Source organism: Macrobrachium nipponense, chromosome 17, assembly GCF_015104395.2.
Source record: "Macrobrachium nipponense isolate FS-2020 chromosome 17, ASM1510439v2, whole genome shotgun sequence".
NCBI classification, from domain to species: domain Eukaryota; kingdom Metazoa; phylum Arthropoda; class Malacostraca; order Decapoda; family Palaemonidae; genus Macrobrachium; species Macrobrachium nipponense.
Genome location: NC_087210.1, coordinates 44749535 through 44775003, shown reverse-complemented (window position 1 = coordinate 44775003; position 25469 = coordinate 44749535). Strand labels below are relative to the sequence as shown.

General features: G+C 45.9%; 1 protein-coding gene across 8 annotated transcripts in view; it reads right to left on the bottom strand.

The window, feature by feature from the left end:
- LOC135196208 (uncharacterized) overlaps positions 1-25469 on the bottom strand; it is a 249441-nt gene that overhangs the window by 181644 nt on the left and 42328 nt on the right. The window contains exon 1 of one of the 8 annotated variants that reach the window (XM_064222832.1): positions 19522-19652. The exons of 4 other annotated variants lie outside the window; for them this stretch is intronic. The gene's annotated coding sequence lies outside the window, so the exon portion shown is untranslated. 3 more of the 8 variants (XM_064222830.1, XM_064222833.1, XM_064222834.1) reach the window with 3 other exon arrangements.

Sequence of the window (25469 nt, the reverse complement as noted above, 5' to 3'; positions counted from 1 at the left end):
AACAGAGAAAAAAATACTCATATTACAATAAGTCAGTAATTTTTTCTAAGTTCATTGTTGATGTCACGGTGTCATGATGGGTAGCTCTTGTTACGTTCGTATGTTTGTTTCCACTCCTGATAATGCGCACTGTGACTCGCCTACATGCGCAATGACTCCACCCACTAAGCACAATCATCCAATGAGAATAAAGTACTACCTGCAGTAAAAGCATTACTATTGGCAACTGATTTTTGGCGGACTTCAGCTAATATGTTTTAGGATGACAACCTGTTTACGCATGCGTTCCCCTCAGGCATTTCTTATCTCTGCTGACCTAGCCAAGTTTAATTTGGAATTGGCCAATCAGAATTCTGATTGACTTTATTCAGTAGTTTTTTTTCCCTTTTCCATGGATGTTGTTGAAAATGGCAGTTCAAATTCAAATTGAAATCTTTCCTTGTTGGAAAATGCGATCATTCAAATCTAAATTAACTTTAGTCATGGCTGGCACTTGTGGAGCTTGCAACATAACTCAGTACGAGGCTATCAGCTGTTTTTTTTAAGAATATGTAGTGCAGAAGCGCTGCAATTTTTGAGAGATCACAGCGTTCTTCCTAGGACATAAAGTGTCCAAGTGTAGAAAAGTGTGTTTTAGGTGCAGATAGACATTGTTGGCAATGTAACACCAAAATCCGGAGGCCTAAAACCAAAAAGCGTGTTATGTGCAACTTTCCAGCAAGCGACTAATAAGGTAAGGAAAAAAAAACCACCGGGGGTACGGAGGCGAAGCCCCCGGTCAGGGAGCACAGCCAACTATGGGGGTACAGAGGCGAAGCCCCGGTCAAATAACACGACCAACTATGGGGGTACGGTCAGGTAGCACAGCCAACTACGGGGAAATGGGGGCAAAGCCCCCAGTCAGGTAACACGACCAGCTAGGTTAGGTTATGGTATGTTAGGTTAGTTTGGTTCCTTTTATGGTTAGAACAAATACCGCCATCCCACCCTCGTCCACAGCCTATCATATCGTGAACATTTTCCATTTGCCAGTATGCGCTGTTTGTGGGTGCGTAGTATTGGAGTAATTACAAATTATGGTCACAAAGCTTTTTCTGAAGTATTATTTTGTTTTTTCACATATTTTTGTGAACTGGTGGTATTGGCCTAGTTCCCCAACTCCGAAATGACAATTTGTCCAAAATTGCATTTTTCCTAACTATACAAACCTGAGGTCCTTTTACAATAGGAAGGTTACTAGCGGCAGCTGGATAGGTCGTAAGCTTTCGAACAAGGGGTTCGGTAGTTAACTGCTTGTCCGACAGGCGCGCACGCGCGACTGGGAGGTAAACAAATCACTTTTGCTTTTGGCCCAAGCAAAAAACTGCAGAGTGAGGGGTGGCATGAGGTGGGACTATGTGTAAAAGGACCTCAGGTTTGTATAGTTAGGAAAAATGTTATTGTCATGATACAATAATAAAGTTTTATGCATACTTACCTGGCAGATATATACTTAGCTATAGACTCCGTCGTCCCCGATAGAAATTCGAATTTCGCGGCACACGCTACAGGTAGGTCAGGTGATCTACCGCCCCGCCGCTGGGTGGCGGGAATAGGAACCATTCCCGTTTTCTAAGACAGATTTTCTCTTCCACCTGTCTCCTGAGGGGAGGCTGGGTGGGCCATTAATCGTATATATCTGCCAGGTAAGTATGCATAAAACTTTATTGTATCATGACAATAACATTTTTATGCATTCAACTTACCTGTCAGATATATACTTAGCTGATTGGCACCTTTGGCGGAGGGTAAGAGACAGCTAATTTACTGAATAGACAGGAAACAACATACGTTGTAGGTAATAAATAAATACAACCTTGGTTCCTATGTGTTTAGACGAAGGGTTGACCTCCTAGCTATTGCTAGGAATCTGCTTCGTCTCAAGAGCCTCAGCGAGGATGTGACCTATGGCTAAGAGTTCTTGTAGATCTGTCAATGGGGTCTTATCTACTTACTTGACAGAATCTAATGGTTATTTGTCAAAGGGGTCCTATCCACTTACATGACAAAACACCTATGCCTAGTGGCATAATTAAGGAGCACAACACCGATCCCGATCACCTGATCCTCACACGAGGGTTCGTGCTTAACTTGAAAAAGAGTTATCCCCAAACTCCTTTCAAACAACCCAAATAATAAAAAAAATTCCGTTAAATTAAGATTTAACTCACTAGTTAAGGATCGGTGTCGGCTCCCTATCCCAGCAACGTATCCGTAGACACGTATAACCCAGAGAGACGTATCTCTCGTAGGTCAACTTGACATCCTTCGAATAATGGGAGGTCAACCCAGAGTTGCATCTCCCGTAAATGACAGCTAATATGTACTTAATGACATATTGTTATGGAAAGAACAAGAATTCATAAAAGCTCGCACTTCATTCGCTTTTAATTCTCAGCTGTTTGAAGGAATCATCAAGATACTCATGAAGTGTTTTAGTGATCACATAGTTTCAAAGAAGACCAGGGCTTTCTTAGAAATGGATCTCTTCTGGATGAAGCCTAGAGCCTGGCTGGCGCCTCGCGCTTGCCTGTTGGCTCCTCGCGCCTGGCTGGCGCCTCGCGCTTGTCTGGTGCCTCGCGCCTGGCTGGCTCCTCACGCCTGCCTGGCGCCTCGCTCTTGGCTGGCGCCTTGCGCCTGCCTGGAGCCTCGCCTCTGGAGCCTGGCCGGTTCCTCCCCACTTGCTAGAGCTTCGAGCTTGTTAGAGTCTCGAAGATGTCTGTCGATGTCCCCATTGAACTCTCTTATCTGTCCGATTTGTTCGCCTCTAGCAAATCTAAGCCAGGTTGGAGGCCCACTCTTTCTCCTCACCAGACCATGACAGTGATTCTTGGGACTGTCTGCCTCTGGCATTTTTTACGCCTGTTATGGCATTTAGCGCCTAGTTGGCGCTACATTGTCCGAAAGTCCTAAACAACCACAATAGTTTATCAGGAGACTTTGAGAAGGGTGGAAGACCTTCTTCCACTTTTAGCTCTCGGCCTCTCCGGCAAGGGGAGGAGAAGTAGTCAACTACATCCATAAATGATATGAAATCTAACAGCACGAGAGATAAGAGTCTTATTCCGAAAAGGATCCTTTGTGATTACTTCTGTTGCTACCGAGATCTCTTCTTACATGTTGATGAGGTTTCTCGTTGTAGAATCTTCCCTATCCTTGCCCGAAGGAAGGGAAGGAGCCTGGAAGTCGAAGGAGACTCAGAGTAGAAATTGGGCGGACCCCTGATTTCTTAGCTCTTTATATATATCCCTCTTAATACTAACTGGGCAGCATTTTGAGCCCTCATCACATTCCAAAAACTCTGTAGGCAAACGTTTCAACCATTTCTTCTTCTGTAGATGAAAACGTAAGGACCCTGTCTGAACAACGAAACTCTATCTGGAGCTTGAGTGAGGAACATAGGTTTTAGTTCTTTTTGCCAGACATATTATGCTGGCAAGAACCCATTGCCGAGTTCCCATAGAATCTGATGCGAGATTCCAATGCACAAAAAATTCCCTTTTCTTCTTGGTCGTATAGGACCGAGAGAAACGAGGAATTCCCTCATAAAATTTCTGAAAGAAGTTTTATGAGGAGCAGTTCCATCTTGTCATAACACAGAATCTGAGGACTCCAAACAAAAAGAATCCTATACTCAGTGCATGATATCCTATTCTTATCGTATAGAAGTATCGTATAAGATCCCGAAGATCTTAATTCTCTGCTATATCTAATTCTCCTTGCAGAGACAGAATATAACCTTATACTGCGTTGTTGATAAAAGATATAGACAAAGGTGATTCTTCCCTCTGAAAGGGAAGAAAACACCCCGTATGTGGTGTACAGAGGTATAGGAAGAGGACAGCTTCCCTATTCCCACCAGCAAGATCTGCAGCAAGTCTATGTCTTTACCATGACCTTGCCTTTTACCTTGAAAAAATCCTCTTACCATGTCTACTTCTGGTCAGTCTGCACGCAGACTGACTCAGAATGGAGAGGTTTTACAGGTCTATATACTGGATTCTAATAGAACCTCCAGAATCTCTGGGAAATTTCTTACGAAACATGCTGTGAGAAGAACGTTATGATCTCTGTGAATCCAATATATCTAAGGCCAAAAATGAAGCATAAAGTATCATCCTTTCTTCCTTTGACGCCCTTTATCTTAACATCTGTTAAGAATTTATATTTAGGGGAAAAAGACTAAAGTTTATTCCCCTTTCTTTAAACTAAAGATGGCGTAAATTGCTACATCTCTTGGGTCAAGAATAATGAAGTAATCTATAGGAAGCCTGGTCGTCTTCCACCTTGCGAAGCGATTATGAAGAAGACTTCTCTCAGGTTTTTTACAACTCTCTCCAATAGATGCTAGACATAATTTAACAATTATTATCGTCTATCGAGAAGTTTCTCACGGACGTGCAACATATTGCAGTGAATCTCTTAAGAATCGTTACGTTCCGTGTCTGATTTCCAAACAGGTTCTCTTTTGTCAACGCGAACCCGGGCGAAAAAAGATATTCTTGATTCTCTTTGTGATATGAGAGAGCTGTGGCATTGGCCTAAATGCTTAAAATAAATAATTTCATAGTTCCTTGGGATCGAACCCATTTTCGATTAGAAGGGGAACGAAATCAGGAACGAAAATTGCCGTTACTACGCCTCTGTCGAAGAGGCTAGTGAACTCTAAGGTTAATAACTCGCTAAAACGAGAAATTATCTTGGATGGCGCTTCTAGCGCCAATTGCGCCAAGCTGGCGCTTCTGGCTCATTGCGCCAGGGTGGCGCTTCTGGCGCATTGCGCCAGGCTGGCTCTTCTGGTGCATTTGCGCTAGGCTGGCGCTTCTGGCGCATTGCGCCAGGCTGGCGCTTCTGGTGCATTTGCGCGAAGCTGGCGCATTGCGCCAGGCTGGCTCTTCTGGCGCATCTGCGCCAGGCTGGCGCTTCTGGCTCTTCTGGCACATTGAGCCTTTCTATGTTTATTCCGTTCTCAGTAGGAAAAACTTTTATGGACAATATATAGTCCATTCAGGGAAACAATTTCTGTCACGAAGAGAATGATTCCCAAAATACTTATCGAACTTATCCTGAGCAATCTTCGTTCTTTAACACGATTATGCTATCTAAACATGCTTCTCAAAAGCCTGAGATCAGGGAAACAACTTCTGCCACGAAGAAAATGATTCCCAACAGACTTATCGAGCTTATCCTGAGCAATCTTCGTTCTTTAATACGATTATGCTTTCTACATATGCTTCCCGAAAGCCTGAGATAACTTCTGCCATAAAGAATCCTCTATAATTCTCTTACATTGCGGTAAACAGAATTAAACTAGGAACACTTTTGTAAGGATACTAGGAATTCAGTTGTCAACCATAGAGTCTTCGGTATATGTATATGACTTGATCATACCGTAGTCTTAAGGGGAATTCTCTACTACATTCTTTCCTCGCCGAGGCCGAGAGAGAATGTAAAATCTCCTAACTTCGTTCTTTTCGTCAATAAAAACGAATTGGTACTAGACGAAGGAGATCCTAATGAGAAATAAGGATCGAAGAGAATCATTCAAGCTTCCTATCCATGGACATAATGCTGTAATCTATGCTTCTATTACTTGAAAAAGCCTCTAATCAAATAATGCGAGCTCATACAAGTCTTGTCCAATTCCAAACAATTGCAAAGTTCTCATTCTGAAAATTGGTTTGCTGCATATATACAGAAGAGGATGACTTATAATCCTCTTAAAAGTAACGAACTAGGAGAAGGAGGGGTGGTAGAACTCAAGAGACTCTCCGAATTCTTGCAATAAAAGGGTTGCTAAGGTCTTGTAAGCTGAAAGACCTGCACCCTCATTGACTTCCTAGTCTGATATCTTCCATCTCTTGTCCCATAATGTTGGGAAAAGAGTGAGTTACCCGAGGAGAGCGCCTCTCTTCATAAGGTAAAGGGTTTAAAGTAGAACCAGCTTCATCCTGACAAGGGTTACGTTCGCCTGTGCGACATCTTGAGTACCTGGCAGGTGAAGGCTGATCCTACAAAAAAACTTTTCTCCAAATCAAACCAATGTGATAGAGACGAAGTCGCTTATGCGACCACTAGTCTCTCTTTCACGAGAAGTATGTTCTTGGGTTCTCTTCCAGAAAAACTTCCCACCGATTCAGACACATCCTGACATGGGTGACAGCCGCCTGTGCGACATTTCGCGCCCCCGTCAGGAAAAACTGATCCCGTGACAAATTTCAAGAGGATACCCTGTTTAATTTCCATCTTCCAACACAAAGAAGCTGGAAATCCTGGAAGCTGTAAGAATTTTATAATTCGAAAGTATTTCCTCATTGGAGCCTCGTCTTCTAAACTTCTTCCAATTCGAGAAGATCAGAAGGAGATTAATCCCTTTCATAGGTTATTGTTCCTTAGACCTCACTTACTGTAAAGGCGAAGGAATTCTATCATTGAGAGACTGTGACGTCACCGCTCTATCCTGTGGCACCTATCCACGTACTGACCAGACCCCACATTACTGAACTTCGTTGATCGGAAGAGAAGCGGTATTCAACGTGGTATGGCCTTTGGCTATGTGCCTTCCCCATGGCATTCCTTCATGCGCTTTTGGAAGGATCTTTCATCATGGAAGACGTCTAGGCAGGCACCTGGCACTTGACTTGCACCTGGTGCCTAGATGAAGTTATGCTTTAGTAATGATACTATAACCATCCAATTTTCCTCTTTTTTTTATTCATAACATAAACGAGATTATCTTGTATATTCATAAGAATCTTCGTTGATGAATCTTCCTTCTCCTCATCCGCCGAGGGTAAGGAGGTTTAACCATAAGGGGGAAACACTGTTTAGGATGCCTTTCCAATGGCTATCCCTGGCAGTCTGGGACGTTCTACAGACACTGCCGAGGGGACGCCTGATCGGTGGGGATTCTCCATAACCTCCGTAAGGCTTTCGACATTCCTTCTCCTCTGGGCCTGTGAGCTTGGAAGAGGTCTAGGCCTGGGAGAGAGATGAAGCCGATCAGACGCACCCTCCATTGCAATGGGGAAACACTAATTCACTTCTTACCTTCTAATAGCTCGCTTTTGGAGCTATATTCCTATATCTTCAAATTGCAATATGAATTTGTAGTTCTGTAAAGTAAGAAGTGATGAGATACACACTACTAGTACTGTTAATCTCTAACTGCTCGTTAGTACGAGAGCTATAAAACTTCTAAAGGAAGCGTAACTAGTTCTATGTTTTTCTGACTTCCTCGATAAGGAAGTTAGCCTCAATCAATTTTAACTTTTATTACCCATTAATGAATAAATATTAATATTTCCCTTCTTGCAAACTATGTAAGTGTCTACCGAAAACTTCGGTAGTTACACGTAATGTATTCTTCGAAATTTTTGAAGCCAAATTCGTTAAAACAGTTAATAAACGTATGCCGAACCAAAGACCCAGTACTTCCCTGAAAAAGATAGCCCAGAAGATCAATGGCGATGAAACACGAAAATCCAAATCAGGAGGAACTGCAAACATATGTTTACATTCCGGCCGATAGAGAAAATCTGTCTTAGAAAACGGAAATGGTTCCTATTCCCGCCACCCAGCGGCGGGGCGGTAGATCACCTGACCTACCTGTAGCGCGTGCCGCGAAATTCGAATTTCTATCGGGGACGACGGAGTCTATAGCTAAGTATATATCTGACAGGTAAGTTGAATGCATAAAAATGCAATTTTGGACAAATTGTCATTTGTTCCGACACGGCATACAAACCTTCGGTCCTTTTACAATAGGAAGACTCACTTCTTGGTGGGAGGAATCTGAGTCTTTTGTGAACAGACTGGTGTTCGCCCAACCTTGGAATGCCTCCCTGGTCGTAAGAGCGAGGGAGGGATCCAAGCCTCTTCCGATTGATCGGGGTATGCACCGCAGGATCAATGGTCAGACCTCTGGACTGAGTACTAAGAGAGAGGCAAGCGTGTCTCTTCGTACCAGCAATGTAAGAACTTGTTCCTGTACAGGAGCAAATATAAAGTCATGGGTTTGTCTCTTGTTGGCATCCACTTCCCCCCCCTTGTAGGAGGAAGTGGTGGATATTCTGCTTCTATCCCTTTCCTCTGTCATATAGCTCACCTGCATCTCGTCCTCATCCAGCGTAGTGACGACCGAGACCCTCTGCCCACAGGTAGAGGAGGAGGAAAAGATGGAAAGAGAAGCCAGTCACACTCCTTCACACATCCATCCGCACAGTCACACCAGGACTCGATGCTGTTCAGCCTGCGAGGGTCTGGGTTAGCTACACAACTTGTTGAGCAGCCACCACGGGTCCCAAGGAAAAGGTATCCAAGGACCTGTGGGCAATATCCCGAAGGTAGAAGGACGTGAAGGTAGACTGGTTAGACCAGACACCTGCCTTCAGGACCTGCGCCACGGAGAAGTTCTTACGAAACGCCAACGAGGGGCCAATACTTCTGACTTCGTGAGCTCTCGGACGGGACGTACGGATGTCGTCACTACCATCAGCCTCATGCGCCCTCCTGATGACCTCACGCAGCCAGAACGAAAGAGTGTTCTTGGATACTTCTTTCTTGGTTTACCCCCGGTTGCTAAGATGAAGAGGGCGTTTTCGGACACCTCAGGCCCCTGACGGGTGCCGAAGTTCTCTTCAGATAGCGCCGTAGCGCCCTCACAGGACAAAGCAGCATCTCATCCGCATCATTATAGGTGAAGTCCATTAGGGAGGGAATCGTGAAAGACTAGAACCTATCGTCAGGGACCGAAGGTTTCTGAGTCTTCGCAACGAAGTTCGGGACGAAATCGAGCGTCACAGATCCCCATCCCCTGGAGTGTCGTACATCGAAGGAAAGACCATGAAGTTCCCCTACTCTCTTCGCCGATGCCAGGGCCAGCAAGAAGAGGGTCTTGAGGGTCAGATCCCTGTCTGACGACTCTCGGAGTGGCTCGAAGGGTCTTCGAGTCAAACTCCTAAGGACGAGAGTCACATCCCACGCAGGGGGCCTGAGTTCCCTGGGTGGGCAAGACCTTTCGAAGCTCCTCATGAGCAAGGAGATCTCGAACGAGTTCGAGATGTCCAATCCCCTCAGTTTCAGGACTAGTGCCAGGGCGGCTCTATATCCTTTGGCTGTGGGGACTGAGAGGAGCTTCTCTCGGCGAAGAAAAACGAGGAAATCCGCTACCTGCTGAAGAGTGGCTCTGAGAGGAGATATAACCCGTCTACGACACCAACCACAGAAGACGGCCCACTTTCCCTGGTACACAGCTGCAGATGACTGACGGACGTTTCCAGCCATCTCTGTTGCTGCGCTACGAGAAGAGCCTCTCGTTCGCACGAGATGGTGGATAACAGCCAGCCGTGAAGACGAAGGGACTGGACTGTTTGGTGGTACCACTCTACGTGTGGCTGGACGAGAAGGTTGTGCCAAGGGGGAATCTCTCTCGGTTCTCCTGCGAGAAGAGCCAGCGGGTCCGGATACCAAATGGCCTGGGGCTATTTGGGAGCCACCAGGATCATCCTGAGATTCGGGGTGACCAGCGCTCGACTGATCACCTTGCGAATCAGGCTGAACGGGGGAAAGGCGTAAGCAAAGAGGTTGTCCCACGGGTGTTGAAGAGCGTCCTCTGCAGCTGCCCATGGGTCCAGCACGGCTGAAAAGAAAACCTGAAGTTTTCTGTTGTGCCGGGTGGCGAACAGATCCACGACTGGTCGCCCCCACAGGTCGAAGAGCCTTTCCGCCACATCCTGGTGTAGAGACCATTCGGTCCCTATCCCCACTAGATCCCGACGGCTTGGGCGTTGTCTGCTACTACATTCCTCTTCCATGGAATGTAGCGTGCCGACAGCTCTATTGAGTGAGCCTCGGCCCACTCGTGCACCTGCCGAGTCAACTGGTACAACGGGAGAGACACTAGGCCCCCCTGTTTGTTGACGTAAGCCACCACCGTGGTGTTGTCGCACATCAACACCACTGAGTGTCCCATCGAGCGGTCCTGAAACTCTTGGAGCGCGAGAAACGCTGCCTTGAGTTCCAGTACATTGATGTGAAGGTGCTTGTCGTGCTCGTCCCACACTCCTGAAGTCAGCAAGTCCTCCAGATGTGCGCCCCACCCCTCGGTCGATGCGTCTGAGAACAGCTGCATCTCCGGGGGGGGAGTGCGTAGAGGCACTCCCTTTAAGAGGTTCCTGTCGTCCAGCCACCAGGCTAGGTCCTGCCTTACCTCCGGTGTCAGCGACACTGGAAAGCTCGGGGGATCCGTTGCCTGTGACCAACTCTCCTTTAGTCTCCACTGAAGAGACCGCAGGTGAAGACGCCCGTGAGGGACTAACTTCTCGAGTGACGACAGGTGTCCGATCCCGACTTGCCATCGCTGAGCTGCCTGTTCCTGCCGAGACAGGAACTGGCCGGCTGCCTCCCTGAATCTGCTGATCCGCGAGTCTGCGGGGAAGACTCGCCCTGCTACCGTGTCGATCAGCATACCCAGGTACTTCATCCTCTGCTTGGGCTCGAGATCGGACTTCTCGAAGTTCACAACGATCCCCAGATCGCAACAGAACTCGAGTAGCCGATCCCTGTCCTGCAGCAACTGCGAGCGGGAGCTCGCCAGGACTAACCAATCGTCGAGATACCTCATCAGACGTATCCCGTGCGAATGGGCCCAAGCAGACACCAGAGTGAACACTCACGTGAACACCTGTGGGGCGGTTGAGAGACCGAAGCAAAAGTGCCCTGAATTGGTACACCGTCCCGTCGAGGATGAAGCGGAGGTACTTTCTGGAGGACTGATGAATGGGTATTTGGAAATACGCATCCTTCAAGTCCACTGAAAGCATGAAATCGTTCTCCCTGATGGAGTCGAGCACGGAACGTGCCGTCTCCATCGTGAACCGGGTCTGGCGAACAAACCAGGGGAGAGAGATCTATCACCGGGCGCCAGCCCCCCGTAGACTTTTCCACCAGGAAAAGTCGACTGTAGAAGCCCGGTGACTGATCCGTGACGATCTCTACAGCTCGTTTGCTCAGCATGGTCTTGATCTCCTGTCTCAGTGCTACGTCCTTCGAAGATCCTGGAACGTACGACTGCTGTTGGACCGGGTTGGAGGTGAGGGGTGGCCGAGATTCGAAGGGTAATAGATATCCCTCCTGAAGGACATCTACTATCCAGGTCTCGGCGCCGTAGCGCTGCCAAGTTGCCCAATGGCTGGCCAGGCACCCCCCCAATTCCGGCAGCAGGTGAGGGGGAACGCCGTCTCTAGCGTTTCCCCCCTTTCTTCGACTTCTTCCCAGAGCCTCCTCGCGAGAAGGAGGGCTGGGAGGAGGGCTGGTTACGGGCCCCCTTTGCAGAAGACGAAGAAGACAGAGTCTTTCCCCGGGGCTTCAACGCGACTACCGTCTTAGCCACAGTGGAAGCGCTAGCCGAGCTCTTTGGCTTGGCCGCAGTTCGAGGCTGCCCAGAAGCCTTCGAAACTGCCTGGTGTACCAGACGGTCACTGTCATCAGTGCGCCATCTGTCCACCGCAGCGTCCACCATCTCTCCTGGGAAGAGAGATGGGGAACTCCGTAATGGTCCATTGCGAAGTCCCAATGCCGCTTCACGCCCAGCCGCCCTGGATACTCGAGTAAGGACAGCGTCCCTACGTCGGAGAACCAGGTTGGCCCACAGGTTTACCGTCTGGTGGGCTAGGAAGGAGATGGCTCTTCCCCCAGACTTGCAAAAGCCTCCTGAAAGGCCGGAGTTCTTCTTCGGGAGAAATTCCCCCGGAGTTGGCTGCGACCTTAGACACCGTGAGGGACCACAGGTCTATCCAGGAGATGGCCTGGAAAGCTGCCATGGCAGTGGATTCCAGACCGAGTGCCTCTTGCTGCGAGAACCATAGGTTCTCTGACAGGAGCTGCTGCAGAGACACACCCGGCGTTAGCCTGGCTAACTCCGGGTTCACCTGTTTGGGCGGCATCAGGTCTTCAGACGGCACGTAGAAACGCCGCTGTCGCAGTAGAGGAGGCGGAAGTAGCTTGCTCGACCTGCTGGACTTGAGAGAGCTGTCATGTCCGGAGACAAGAGAGACTACCTGGTCCAGCACTGAGTCGGCAAGCTCCGATCGCGGCAATCCCACCGTCGGTCTGGGTTCCCTCTTCGGGCCCCAGAACGACTCGAGCCGGGATGTGGGCTCGGAAGGTGGGAGCGGCGATCCTTCCCCGAGGTCGTTGTGCTGACGGATCAGCGCAATTACCTCGGCAAAGTTCCTCTGGATCTCAGGAGTGACTGCATCCTGAGGAGTAGGACCATCCAGTCCCTCGAACAGGAGCAGCTCCCAAGACCCTCCCCCCTCAGCGACAGACCCCTCTCGGTCTCCTCCAGCCACTTGCGCATACGTCCTGGCCGGTCCAAGAACCATGCCTGGCACGTAAGGCGTCTTGGTGGGATCATAAGGGGCGCACCCCTCACGATCACTCCTCAATACCTCGCTCCTCCCGGTGTAACCCGAGGAGGTTGAAGGTACGGGAGAGGCAGACCTGACGCTCCCCCCTCACTCGCTGGCAGAACCAGCAGGCTTGGAGGGCTGCAGGCGATCGCCAACCCGCGGTGGCGATCGAGCTGCAGGCCTGGTCGAGCCGTCTCGCTGTGGAGAACGGCTGGACTGAGCACAGCGGCCCCGGTCTCGTGTGTCAGAAGAGCTGGTGCTGGTCGCCGTACCCGACGGTCAGGCGACCTGCAGGCTCCACTGTCACGGTGAGATCGGTGCTTATCCTCACGGCACGTCACGTCGCTGGTACCAGCCATGGCTGGTACCGGCGAACGGGGGGACCTCTTCCCAGCCTCAGCCCGTGGCCGGTCGTGGACCGTCACGTCAGCCCGGGTAGCCAGCTGGTCGCCGCGAGAGCGAGAGCTGGTCTGGTGAGAGTCGCGTGAGCGGCTGTCACCAGTCTTCCGCTCCGTGCCGTGAACCTGATGCTGAGCTGGCTCAGAGGTCTGGTTCCTGGCTGCACGGTCGCTGGTGGGCGACCGTACACTCGGTACCTCTCGCGAATGAGAGGCCGAGACAGATCCTGCTGCCGTGGCAGAACCACTAACAGCAGGCGAGGAGGTGCCGGTGTTAGCCGACACCCCTCTGGTCCCCGTAGTCTTCTTCCTTGCGGAAGAAGAGACGGGCCCTGCTCCCGAAGGAGCAGGATGACCAGCGGAAGAACCCCCCCGTCTCACCGGAGCGAGACGGGCCCTTAGAAGTTCCCGAAGGAGACTTCTTAGGGGGGGAGGAGGCGACCTTCTTCTTCTTAGGCTGTGAAGCCTTAGAAGATGAAGGGGGAGAGGCGGCAGACGACGACGACGACGAAGAAGACGATGAAGACGACGATGACACCTTCCTCCTCTTCCTCTTCTTCTTCGTCAGCTTCCTCAGGACCGATGTCAAATCTGTCATCCAGGGCGGAGCCGGGGCTGCTGTTGCCGAAGCAACAGGGCCCGGACGCACCTGTCCGAACAGATCGACATCGGGAGCAGCGGCGCCACGAACAGGAACGACATCAGCAGGTGCAGGGCATCACAGGAACAGCAGGAACGGAGACGGCAAGAACAGATACAGGAACAGCACGGTAGTCGGCATCATCACGTCACTCATCAGCGGCTGGGCAGGTACGGCAGGCTGTACAGGCAGACCAGGTGGACGGACCAGCGGCACCGACATCCTAGGTACTGGCGGGAGGTCCAGGGGCGAGCTCTTCGGGCACACGAAGTCCGGTCGAGGCAGCACGGCAAACCCAGGCGGCGGCATCACGCTCCCCCGTGGTAGGGCGATCGGCCCCTGCACCGATGGAGTTGGTGTTACAGACACCGCGTGCGGGGAATACACCAGATGAGGGAGTGAAGCATAGCCAGGGGTCGACAGGGTCGTGGTAGTGGTGGTCACCGTGGCATGCGTGACCGCAACAGAGCCAGCAAGATGGTAGAGCAGCCCCTGGACACTCGGCACGCCCTGCAAACCCAACGATGCCCACACCTGTCCAAGGTCGTCCTTCGCAGCAACAGCACCTGAGGAAGCAAAGGTCGGGTGATTAGCAGGATCCTCTACCCGTCCGTGCGATGTAGACGAATGGATAGAGGACCCAGAGTACAACTCAACGTCAGGGTATCTCGCGCCCTCCTCCACACTCGACAGATCGGGTGAGGGGAGAAGGACCTAGAAACCCCCCCCGCAGGGAAAGGCAACAAACGTGGGAGCTGAGCAGGAGGCAGGAAAGAAGACGAAGTGTCCGTAACCAAAGGAGTCGCGGGAGAGCTCTCCGACGACTCCTTTGTAGGCCTTCGCTTCTTCCTACCCTCGTACAAGCCCCACTGCGCCTCCGACCAAGACATACAAACTTCACAGGGCTCGGCGCGGGTACACTCACGCCCCCGACACCGAGCACACAAAATATGGGGATCGATCTCTGGGAACAAGCGGAATTTTCCGCATTTACGCCCTTCGGTACCCGGGCACAATCTCAGGAGAGTAGCGGGGCGTGGAGAATCCATAATCGATCACTTCATCACAATTAATGATGAAAAATAAGGAAATGATTGTACTTACAATGATTCACACAAAGAGAAAACACAACCATACAACCAGGAAAGCAAACGACGAGAAGCGGGCAGAGAGCGTAGAACACACACGTCCACTCGCTGTGAGGCCGAAAGCAAAAGTGGTTTGTTTACCTCCCAGTCGCGCGCGCGCGGCGCCTGTCGGACAAGCAGTTAACTACCGAACCCCTTGTTCGAAAGCTTACGACCTATCCAGCTGCCGCTAGTAACCTTCCTATTGTAAAAGGACCGAAGGTTTGTATGCCGTGTCGGAACAAATGACAAATTACGTTCATGCCTTTTAATGGAACTTTAGTCAAGGTATAACAGAATGGTTTTGCTAGCATACTATTTTCATGCATTTTGAACGAATTTGATGTCGATTTTCGTCGGAAATACAAAGTTTTGGGGCAAGGGTATCGACATCCTAACTTCACGACTATTGATTTCCCAGCAAAATCGTCATCAGATTTCCATAAAACACGTTAAAATATGTCACAAAAACCATTCTGTTTTTCAATTGGGAGTATTGGCAACTTATAAAATTTTACCCTCTTACGTAGGTAGGTGCAAAGGTTGCAACAACTCCCTTTGAATTGTAGAACAGAACTGGATTGGCTACACAGGTTATGGGACCTGGTCTACCATAGAAGGTATTGACTTGGATGTAAGCACTAGGTTAGGGATGACGAATTGGTTCATGGGAAACAAATCTATTCTTATCCTAAGTTGACATAAACAAATCAGGTCTTATCCCGAGTTGAAAGGCGTCAATAACCTCGTTGTTGCGACGCCAGTAAGAATTAACAAATTAATCAATCAAATCCTGAGTTGACATACTAGGCCTATGCCTACAATAAGCCTGGGATTGGATTAAAAATATGAACTTTTTGGAGACTGTAGCTTACTAGGTACTAGCTAGTAGCTAGCTACCTATAGAATGAGAGTTTGGTCTTTTGACAGCAACTTGTACGATTAGGCTACAGGTTAAATTTTCATATTAGCCTAGATGCATTTTACTTGACACCATTTAGCCCTAAACTTTCAATATTTAGCCTATCTTAATTACTTAGGCTAATTAGGTAGAACATCACAGCAGGCCAAGCAGGCCACCTACAATCAATGCAAGCCACCCTCCGAAAAAGTACATTATAACGCGTCCTGACACCCGAGATGGGCATCAGTCGCGACTTGTTGTTGGTGAGAAACGGAGCTAAAGACCTCTACTCTCCTTTCGAAGTAAGTATTTTCTCCAAAGTTAGAAATTAAGGCCAAATTTTAAGATTTAAACAGAGGGTACTGAAAATGGCGCCCACGGCAGTGGAAATCTCACCAAAACGCTTTAGAAATTTTTACTTACAACTAAAAATGTTTCGAAGATTGACGCCATCTCGATGTTTACGGAGTCGCTTGTGTCAACAAACTTTCATTTCCTGTGATAAATCCGCACACCACTTGTACCCACAGCCGCTGGAGCACTTTTGATCACAACAATCGAAACACGATTTCTCACAACAACAAGCCAGGCGTAAACAGCTGTTTGGGTAGAAGATGACGAGAAGCGTGCTCTTGGCTAATTTTTAAATAAGTAGTAAAACATCAATATTTTACATATTTATGATGATTAATTTGAAAATATTCGTTATTGAAAAAGTAACTCGACTCTGACTCAAATTTAAGTAATTATTTTTCTGAATTAGAACGTTCTTTCAAGTTCTGTATTATGACGTCACGACATCTTGACTTTCGTACCTATTGTAAATAATTGCTATACTCAACTGTCATTGCAGAACAGTTTACCAGTTATTCATGCAGATTGTTATCAGCTATACATGTAATTGTTATAATCGTAATGCGCATATATATCTTTATTATTTACTTTTTGGATATATGAAGATGTTTTACTGCTGGATTATCGCCGTAGTGTGACGCAATCGTTTTCGGTCCATGGGCCTCTGTTTTCGCACCATAAGAAATTATGGGGCCGAATTTGCAAATGACCAGAAAGTCGTTATTAAAGAGGAAAGTTAGCATTGAGGGGCATATGTTTTGACTGAGAAAAATAACTAATTTATTCAATAGCTAGCTTGTAAAAAATACTTGGTTATAAAAACTTGATTGACAACTAAGCAGGCATGTCTACTATGGGTTTCAGAGACAGTGCAAGCACGTTTTTGGGCAATACCTATTTCTGTAACGAACATCTCTTAACAGAACGAGATTTTGCTATAGTGCATTACACCCAGTGCCTCAATTTATAAGGGTATCGTGAATCACTAATCGTAAAGAATAACGACACTTGTCCTTGTACCAAGAGACAAAAACTCCATTATGCAGAAATGGATACGAACACGCGTATAAAGCTCCACCTACCCTCTCCCCAACCGCCCCCCCCCCCCCCCTCCACCGCCATCCCTTTTTTCTTCTTCGTTCCTTTCCTCTTCTCTCTCTCTCTCTCTCTCTCTCTCTCTCTCTCTCTCTCTCTCTCTCTCTCTCTCTCTCTCTGTTGCCATTCGGTATGTGTTGACCCTCCAAACTGGGTATAAGACTACACACAAAACGTTGAAATTGGTGAAATTAGGCTATGTATTGGAAGTATATATACATAAATATTAAAGCAATTTTATCATTATTGCATTACTATGACAACTAGAATTCATGGAAACAGTTTATAACCTGTTAAGCGTCACCCACGTAATAATACGTTTACCGCGATCTACTCGGTAGCGCCTTCAACGGGATATTACGTTCAAGACTTTAACTGTGCTTGTCAAGCCGTCAGCCCCGTAATAATACGTTTACTCGTATAGAAAGTGTAGGAACATCATTTGGTAACACTCTCAGCACATGGGAAACTTATTTCCAGCCTGGCAACTCTTTCCTGGTGGTCGCTTATGCTAGAAAACTGCCTGTCCCTGTTGGTTTTCTTTCAATACGCTTCGGGCGTTTATCGAGACAAATTGGATTTCGCGTCTTTCACAATGAATGTCCCAAAGAGGAGGCATATTTCTTCAGGTGAGATCAATCAAATACTAGATGAGGAGTGTGATATTGATAACCTATTTGATGATGAGAGCTCTAGTTCTGAATCCTCCAGTGATGATACAAAATTTTCTTCCAATTGCGGGAGTGAAGATGACTTTTCTTTGCCGAGTGACTGGACTCCGAGAGAGAGAGAGAGAGAATTTCCTACAGTTAATTACAGTATGAATAACAAGCATAAAAATCAATATTAACTTTGAAAAACTATCATCAGTGCTATGATCGCTGATTACAAAAAAAGCGTGACGGTACGTTAGCAGCGAGCTCATCAGGGGCGGACGCTTAACAGGATAATAATGGAACGGCGTATGTGTGAAGCCTCCACTAATGTGGCAACGATGATTTTGCCATTCTTAGCATGCAAACATTAAAGGTTACATTTATTTCTGGCATACGATTATTAAAGAAATTCAAAATACTAATAAAGACTGAAATCAATGAAAAGTGCTAGCAAAAAAAAAAAAACGTATTCGTTCCTCTATGGTTTTCGGCAGCCAGATGTACGAAAACGTTAGAAACATTTGATTTTATCTACTTTAGAAATATCTGTAATTTTTCGGGGTAATTTGGTTGCAAAAAAGGGATAATATACATGAATTAAATCAAAATTTTTAAATAACAAAGTAAATTTAAACTAAATAACGAGTAAAGTAAACAGTTTAGGGAATAAAACTTTGCAGTTTCGTCGTCTGTCGTCGTCTGCTGTTCGAAATTGTGTTTATGGCGCGCGCGCTTAGAAACCAGGAACAGCAACGGGTTTAAAGTGCAATGTGGAGTGAACTGAGACCAAAATGTGTATAATAACAATCAAATAAGCACTGTGGAGTTTCAGTTGTGATGGCAGTAAGGATAAAAACCGCCGATTACAAGGTAGAATGAATCCAGTTCAACCATAATAACCCCGGGAATAACAAGTTTCATACTTTCACTAATATAGGCAACAAATAAAATGTTGTTTTATTGTGCTGATTACAACTGCAATCTTGAGTAAGATCAATAAACGTTACATACATACGCTAACATTGTTCAAATGAGTGCTGGGAAGGCTGGGGAAAGATGGTGGCCGTCACTGATGAGAACCGTCCATGCAAAACGTAGCCGCCATATTGGATTTCAAAACTGCCTTGAAAACATATTTTACGAAGAGCTCACATGCTTATTTTAGTTCGTATGGGGCTTTCATATATCACAATATGTTGACGAAACTTCAGTCTTTTAAATGGTATGCTTAGAGTTGCAATTGTATTCATGTTTCACCAATTAAATATCGAGTGAATAAGACCCGTCTACCGTGATGAGGGTTGGCCTGTCGTGATGTTTCCCCTAGTACCTTTAACTTTTATTTGGTACATACTACCTATTACTTAGGATCGCCGGGCCCATCCAATGTTTACAATCGTTGTGCACGGCAAGTTTTCGTTGAGGTTAGCTAAATGTACAACAAACAAACCAGTGATGTGAAACAACCTGGTAATGAGGAACTTCTAATCGTTATTGAAGGGTCGTCCAAACTGCAATCTGTTTCGAGGCTCGAGCTCAGCAAACATTTCACTTGTGGTATGATACTTCTTTTACTACCAAACCAGAGTTCCTCAGGACACAAGTCACAACTAGTGTAGCCTAACAATCTCAGATGGGTGTCAGCTTAACTACAAAATAAAGTAGCCTATCCCCAAATATTTCATATGGAAGAACCTGGGAAAAACAAATTAATTAATAAATCGTTCTTTCCGAAAAAGGCCCCGTCCCGAATGTGAAGTCTTGCAAAGGTAAGCCGAGCAACTTTTACTGTTATTTCGCTGCTACTGGTTTTCACTCTTTCGTCCTCCTCTTTAGTCAGGATTTTAGTCACTCAAACTGCGTAAAATAAAACAACAACAATAAATGTTCGTTACCAAAGACCTTAGCCCTAAAGGGGCCCGGCGATGTGGCACAAGAATCGAGGAGGCAGTTTTTTATGTATAAAATCTAAGCAAAGACCAAGCAAGACACACAATAAACAAAGAGCATCATTTAATGCCTTATATAATAAGAAAATAAACGCCTAATTATTGAGAAGTCCGAAGTCAGAGTTAGAAGTCCGAACGTGGTATCTTGAAACTACGAAAAGAATTTGTGGTGTTGAAATATAAAATTATACAATTTTTCATTGCTCTATTAATTAGATTTAGCTAGCAGTGGCGGAACTACTGGGGGTGCAGGAGATGCAAGGCCCATTGTGATTGGGGGTCAATCTGCTCCCCATCATAATGTCTTAGTAGATAGATTTGGTAAATATATTTGTGGCGAAAAAGAAGGACTTAGTAGACTGTATGCTTAATTAACGTTGTTACTTGGTCAAAAACCGCTAAAAGCCTTAGGAAACAACACACGTTCCCTTTGCGGTTTCTAAATTACGGGGAAATATATCTCAACCCAATTTATTGTTAACGTGGATAACATACCAATATCATTAATGAACAAAGAAGATTATCAGATCGATTTATATTCACCATCCATAAAACTGAAACGCAGGAAAATTGAAATAAAATGGAGGGATATGGAAACGCATTGATCAATTTAAAGTTAGAATTAATTTAATAACTAATAAATGTTATGCATATCAAGAGTAATAACATAAGAGAAAAATGAAATTAACCACTCAATGGGAATAATTCAATGGCACTCGGATGAAACAAATTCCAATAAAATTCAAATAATCAGGGCAATCTCCCTTTCTAGATCCACACATCACTACACAATACCAGATGAGTTGTATGATTGGTGGAGAAAGTGAGGATAGAAGGGTTAAAGGAGATGGAGAGGCTGAAGGAGGAGTTGCAGTTGGCAAGGGAAGCTAAGGAAAGATTGGAAGTGGAGAATGAGAGGTCGAGGGTAGAGCGTGAGGAGCTGAAGAGCGAGTTAGAGGAAATGAGAGGAATGCTAAGGAGTGTGAAAGTGGACATGAAAGAAGAGGTGAAAAGAGCGGAAGAGAGAATGGTTGAGAAAATGGACGAAAAATTTCTAGTAATGATGAATGCAGTGCAGGAGATGATAAAGGGATTCATGGGAGAGGGAGCAGTATGAGGTAGGCCTACTGGGTCTTGTGATGGGCCAGGAGTGGTAAAGAAAGTGGAAGAGCGAGTGGATGAGAGTACGAGTGACGAAGGTGATTTGGTTGTGATAAGTAAGGGAAAGATGGGGAAGACACAGGATAAGGATAAACCTGAGGACAGGAATAACAAGGGGGTTGAGGAAAAGAAGAAGACTAAGGGAAAGAAGGTTAGTAAGGATGACAAACGGGATGAGACTAGGACTGAATACATTGGGGAAAGGGCTGAGAGTGATTTAAATAGCGGTGAGTGGAAACAGGTGAGTAGAAAGAAGAAGGGTAAGAAGAGCGTAATCAAGAATATGGACGTGAGTATAGAAGTGGATTCGCTGTATTCGGAAGAGGGAAAGAATGGTCAGAATGGAAGTAGTGAAAGTGAGAGCGAGAGTGAGCAGGAAGTACGAAAGGCTGTGTATATGAGAGAGGTACCTCGATGTGCACAATATTAGGAATATGGTAGTAGAGACAGGGGACTTTTTTAGGGAATATGAGAAGTATTGTGAGGCTAAATATGGGGATAACAAGAGACTTTGGGGCAAGACAATTAGGTAGCTTTTTGACAGGATTTTTGTTGAGTATGTATGGGGTTATGATGAGTGTAGGGAATGTGCTGTATGAGAGTGTGATAGCCAGAATTGTGGAACAGGCAAAGTTGATAAAGAGTAGTGTTAGATATAGGAGAAAGCATGATTTTGAAGAGGCAAGAATGAATGTTGGTGAGTGGTTGTCAATGTATGTCTGTAGGTTAAACATTAGCCAGGGAAAAGTTTGGGGACGAAGGGATAAATGAGTGTAAAGAGTTAGTGTGAAAGTTGTTGGCAACTGTACCAGAGAGCATATATGAGTTTATAAATCTGAAAATGCGATGGACGAATGAAAGGTTAACATGGAACGACATTTTAGAAATAGTAAAGGATTACGAGTTAAAAGATGTATGAAAGAGAGTAGAATTGTTAGTGTTAGGACTAAAGTAGCTGATGTTATACCAGAGTTTAAAAGCTATAGGAAGGTAGTTTTGGAAGGGCCGAGGCGAATGGCAGAGCGAGTGGTTGATAGGAGCGTTAGAGCAAGTAACGTGAGTTTAGTTAGCCGTAAAAGAGTGTGAGTGTTGGAAGAGTAGGGTCAGTTAGTTGTGAGCGAGAGCAGCAGTGTTACAGATGTGGAAAGCCAGGACACAGGAAGAATGAATGTCGGTGGGCGTTAGGAGCGTGTTTCGGGTGTGGGCAAATGGGGCATTTGGTGAGCGAGTGTAAGAAAGATAGGGATATTAAGTGTTACAGGTGTGGACAGTAAGGGCACATAGCTAGTGGATGTCGGGGTACCAGTATGAATGTGGTTTGTGGCAACTGTGGGAAGAATGGGTATTATGCTAGGATGTGCAAAGAAAAGTGCAAAATGTGTTGAATGTGGAATGGAAGGTCACGTAGTAAGTGTGTGTAGGCAAAAGAGGATGAGTCAGGTTGGGAATTTGGGAAATTAAGTAAAAAGGGGATTCAATTGAGTGGGTCCTCTGGTATACGGGCAGTAAAAGAGTGATGCATGTGCGTGAGGGATTGTTACATGAAAAGGGGTTTGGGGATAGATAGAGCTCATGAATGTATGAGTGTAAAAGTGAGATGTAAAGGGATGTGTTTGGTTGCTTTGATTGATACCGGGTGCAGTGTCAATGTTCTTTTTAAGAATGGATGTAACAAGTTGCAAAGTGAGTGTGAAATTGGGGAGTGTAAAGGGGAGGTACAAGGAATAGGAAATTTGGGTATGCCTGTGGTGGGAGTGGTGCATGAAAATGTAGAAATCGGAGGGGTAGTGGTGGATGAAAGTGCCTTTTATGTGATCGAGGGAGTGAGTAATAAGTATGATATGTTGTTAGGGTAGGGGTTCTTGAGGAAGTGTGGGATGGTGGTCTGTCCAAGCACGAATATGGTTGAGTTGCATATGAAGGGGAATGTACATGGAGAGTTGTACTTAGGTAGAAATGGGGAGGTAACCAGTAAAATATGGAAGGGGGTGCCGTTAATTGCAAAAGAGAGTGTAAAGGTGCCATGAGAAGTCAGAGAAGTTGTTAGTGTGAAAGTTGCATGACCAGATAGTCTTGGGATTTCAAAGGTGACAAGTGTGTATATGTAGTTGAGGGTGTGGATGCGAACAAGTTGGTAAGAGCAAGCGTGCATGTATACGACAGGATTTTGGATATGGAGAATCTGCAGGTTTTTGTAGCCTCATTGCCGAGTGTTAGGAAAAAGCGAGAGGGGGTACCTATATGTGCAGGTGATTGTGTGGGGTTGCTATCCACATTGGTGAGTATGGATGACGAAAAAGATATGTTGAGGTGCAGCAGGTGATGACAGGTAGCATGAAAGGAGGTGATGATTGGGAGTATGATGAGTTGAGAGGAAGAGTTAAGGTCGATGAGAATGTTAGTGACGACGATAGGAGGTGGTTGATGTAGATGTTGTGGGATAGGCAGGGTGTGTTTAGTCGTGGTGACGAGGATTTTTGGGGGTCTAAGCTTCCCGAATTCAAAATAGTTTTGGAAGATGATACCCCCATATATCAGCGTCCTTGACCCTTTTTCCCACCTATTACCCGAGAGACTGAGGAGCAGTGTGAAGAGCTTGAGAGCATGGGAGTGATAGAGAGGAGTGAGAGTGCCTGGAATAGCCCCATAGTCCCTGTATGTAAGCTGGATGGAAGACTGTCGATGTGTGTAGATTATAGGAAGGTGAATGAAGTGACTGCGAAGGAGTGATTTCCGATGAATGTGGTGTCTGATTGTGTGTACAAGATGCATGGGATGAGAGTGTTTACCAAATTACCAGATGCCTCTTGAGGGGGGGAGCAGGCCTGTTACTACTTTTTCAAGTGGTAGTTGCCACTACCAGTTTAAACAGTTGAGTTTTGGGTTGGCTAATGCGCCTGCTGCCTTTCAAAGGGCAATGAATGGGGTTTTGGCTGGGTTTGATAGAACGAAGGTGACTGTGTTTATAGACGATTTTTGATTGCGAGTGAAACTGTTGAGGAGAATAGGTGTAAGAGTTTACATATGATAAAGAATGTATTTTGACATTCTATAAATGATGAATATTATTTTCATTCTATTAATGATGCATATTATTGTTAATCAAAACCCATGACCCAAGGGGTCATATGAGAATGTGCAGGAATGTAATGTATTATTGAAGCAGTGTTGACGTTGCCTTGATGTTGCCCTGACGTCGCTTTGTATAACATCTTAGTTTGTATTTGTATACACTTGGATCATCAGTTTCATGTTTAAAAAGGTAACGCCAACTGATGCCCCATTTAAAAATACATGTTTTCGTTCCCATTACAGTCTGTGCCTACGTGACAGACCTAGAGTAGTATGTTCATTTGTGTGTATAACATTTGAGCAATATATCGCTCACCTATGATCTTGTAAACCGAATTGTACAGACTTCTATCACACCTCTCCACTTGAAGAGCTATCCAAATCTTCCTGTAGATATCACTGTGATGTAAACTTGTTGAATATAACTTGTTATTTAACTATGAGTTTTAACGACTCAACCTCTACATCAGAAAGAAGCAATTGAATGAAACTTAAAGAATATCATCACAGTCAATGAGACTGAGTCAAGAATGAAGGGTATTTTACCAACTGACATCTGCTTTGCAGATCAAAACAACGACCCAGTGCCTCGTTTGTAAATATAATACGAGGGCACTAATATTATGGTGGCAGCACAGCAAGAAGAACCCGTATCTACCGAAGACTTACAAATCTTAGAAACATAACACATATCGGAAGTCAATGAAGGCGAGGCAAGAGAATCTACAAGCAACTTCGTGTCTCAATCAATGCTGCTGACGGCAACACGAGTATCATTCCGATCGTACCGAGATGACATTCATCCACGAGCTTCGTTAATGAAACAAATTAAGCATACATTTTTATATCAAGAGGCTTAAACATCGTATATTGGGCGTCTTCAACAGTGTGGAACTTCGAGAACTTCCGCCAACGTGTCTTCCGCAGAGGATCATCAACAACCTATCGAAATAGCAAACAGTCGTTCTACTATCAAAACAACACACGACTAGGCGATCTGGGTCGCCAGAAGTGCAGACGGAAGAAGCGAAGCCCATGACGTCATGAAAACACCGCAGACTTTCCCTTAAATATCCGCTACGGGCAACTTTTTTATTCATTTGGTGTGTAACTTTGAGTGCTCCTCTTACGCAGGTCGAGTGACCGGTGTTCCTGGGGTGAGATACGAGACATCCTTAATCTTACTTTCTTGCAGGAATCTATCTTCATCTTTGGTTATTCGGTCCTCCAGGCTTTTTATCTTTGTTTTTGCCAACCTTTTTTTTTCAGAAGTTCTCCTGAAATATATTTATCATATTATTTGTGTTTAATCTTATAATTTTGGGGGACACTTTAATTATCTGTGACACATTTTTTTATATTGCATATGCATTTACACAGTGGACGTGTGTTCATACAGATATTTTGATAGGGTTGCTGGGAACCGTAGTGATAAGAAAAAACAAAAAGTAAAGATGTCAGATCTAGTACTGAGTACCCCTGCACCCAGCAACCCCACACCCAATAACCCAGTGGTAATTTTAGTTAGCGCCAGGTCAGCAATCGTCCCTTTTCAAGGCCATGTTAACGGGGCGTGGAATCTTGGATCTCATCTGTGGATGCTTATTTAAAAGCAAAATGCATCACTGTACTGTCCCTACAATTACAGGAAGCTAAAAGCT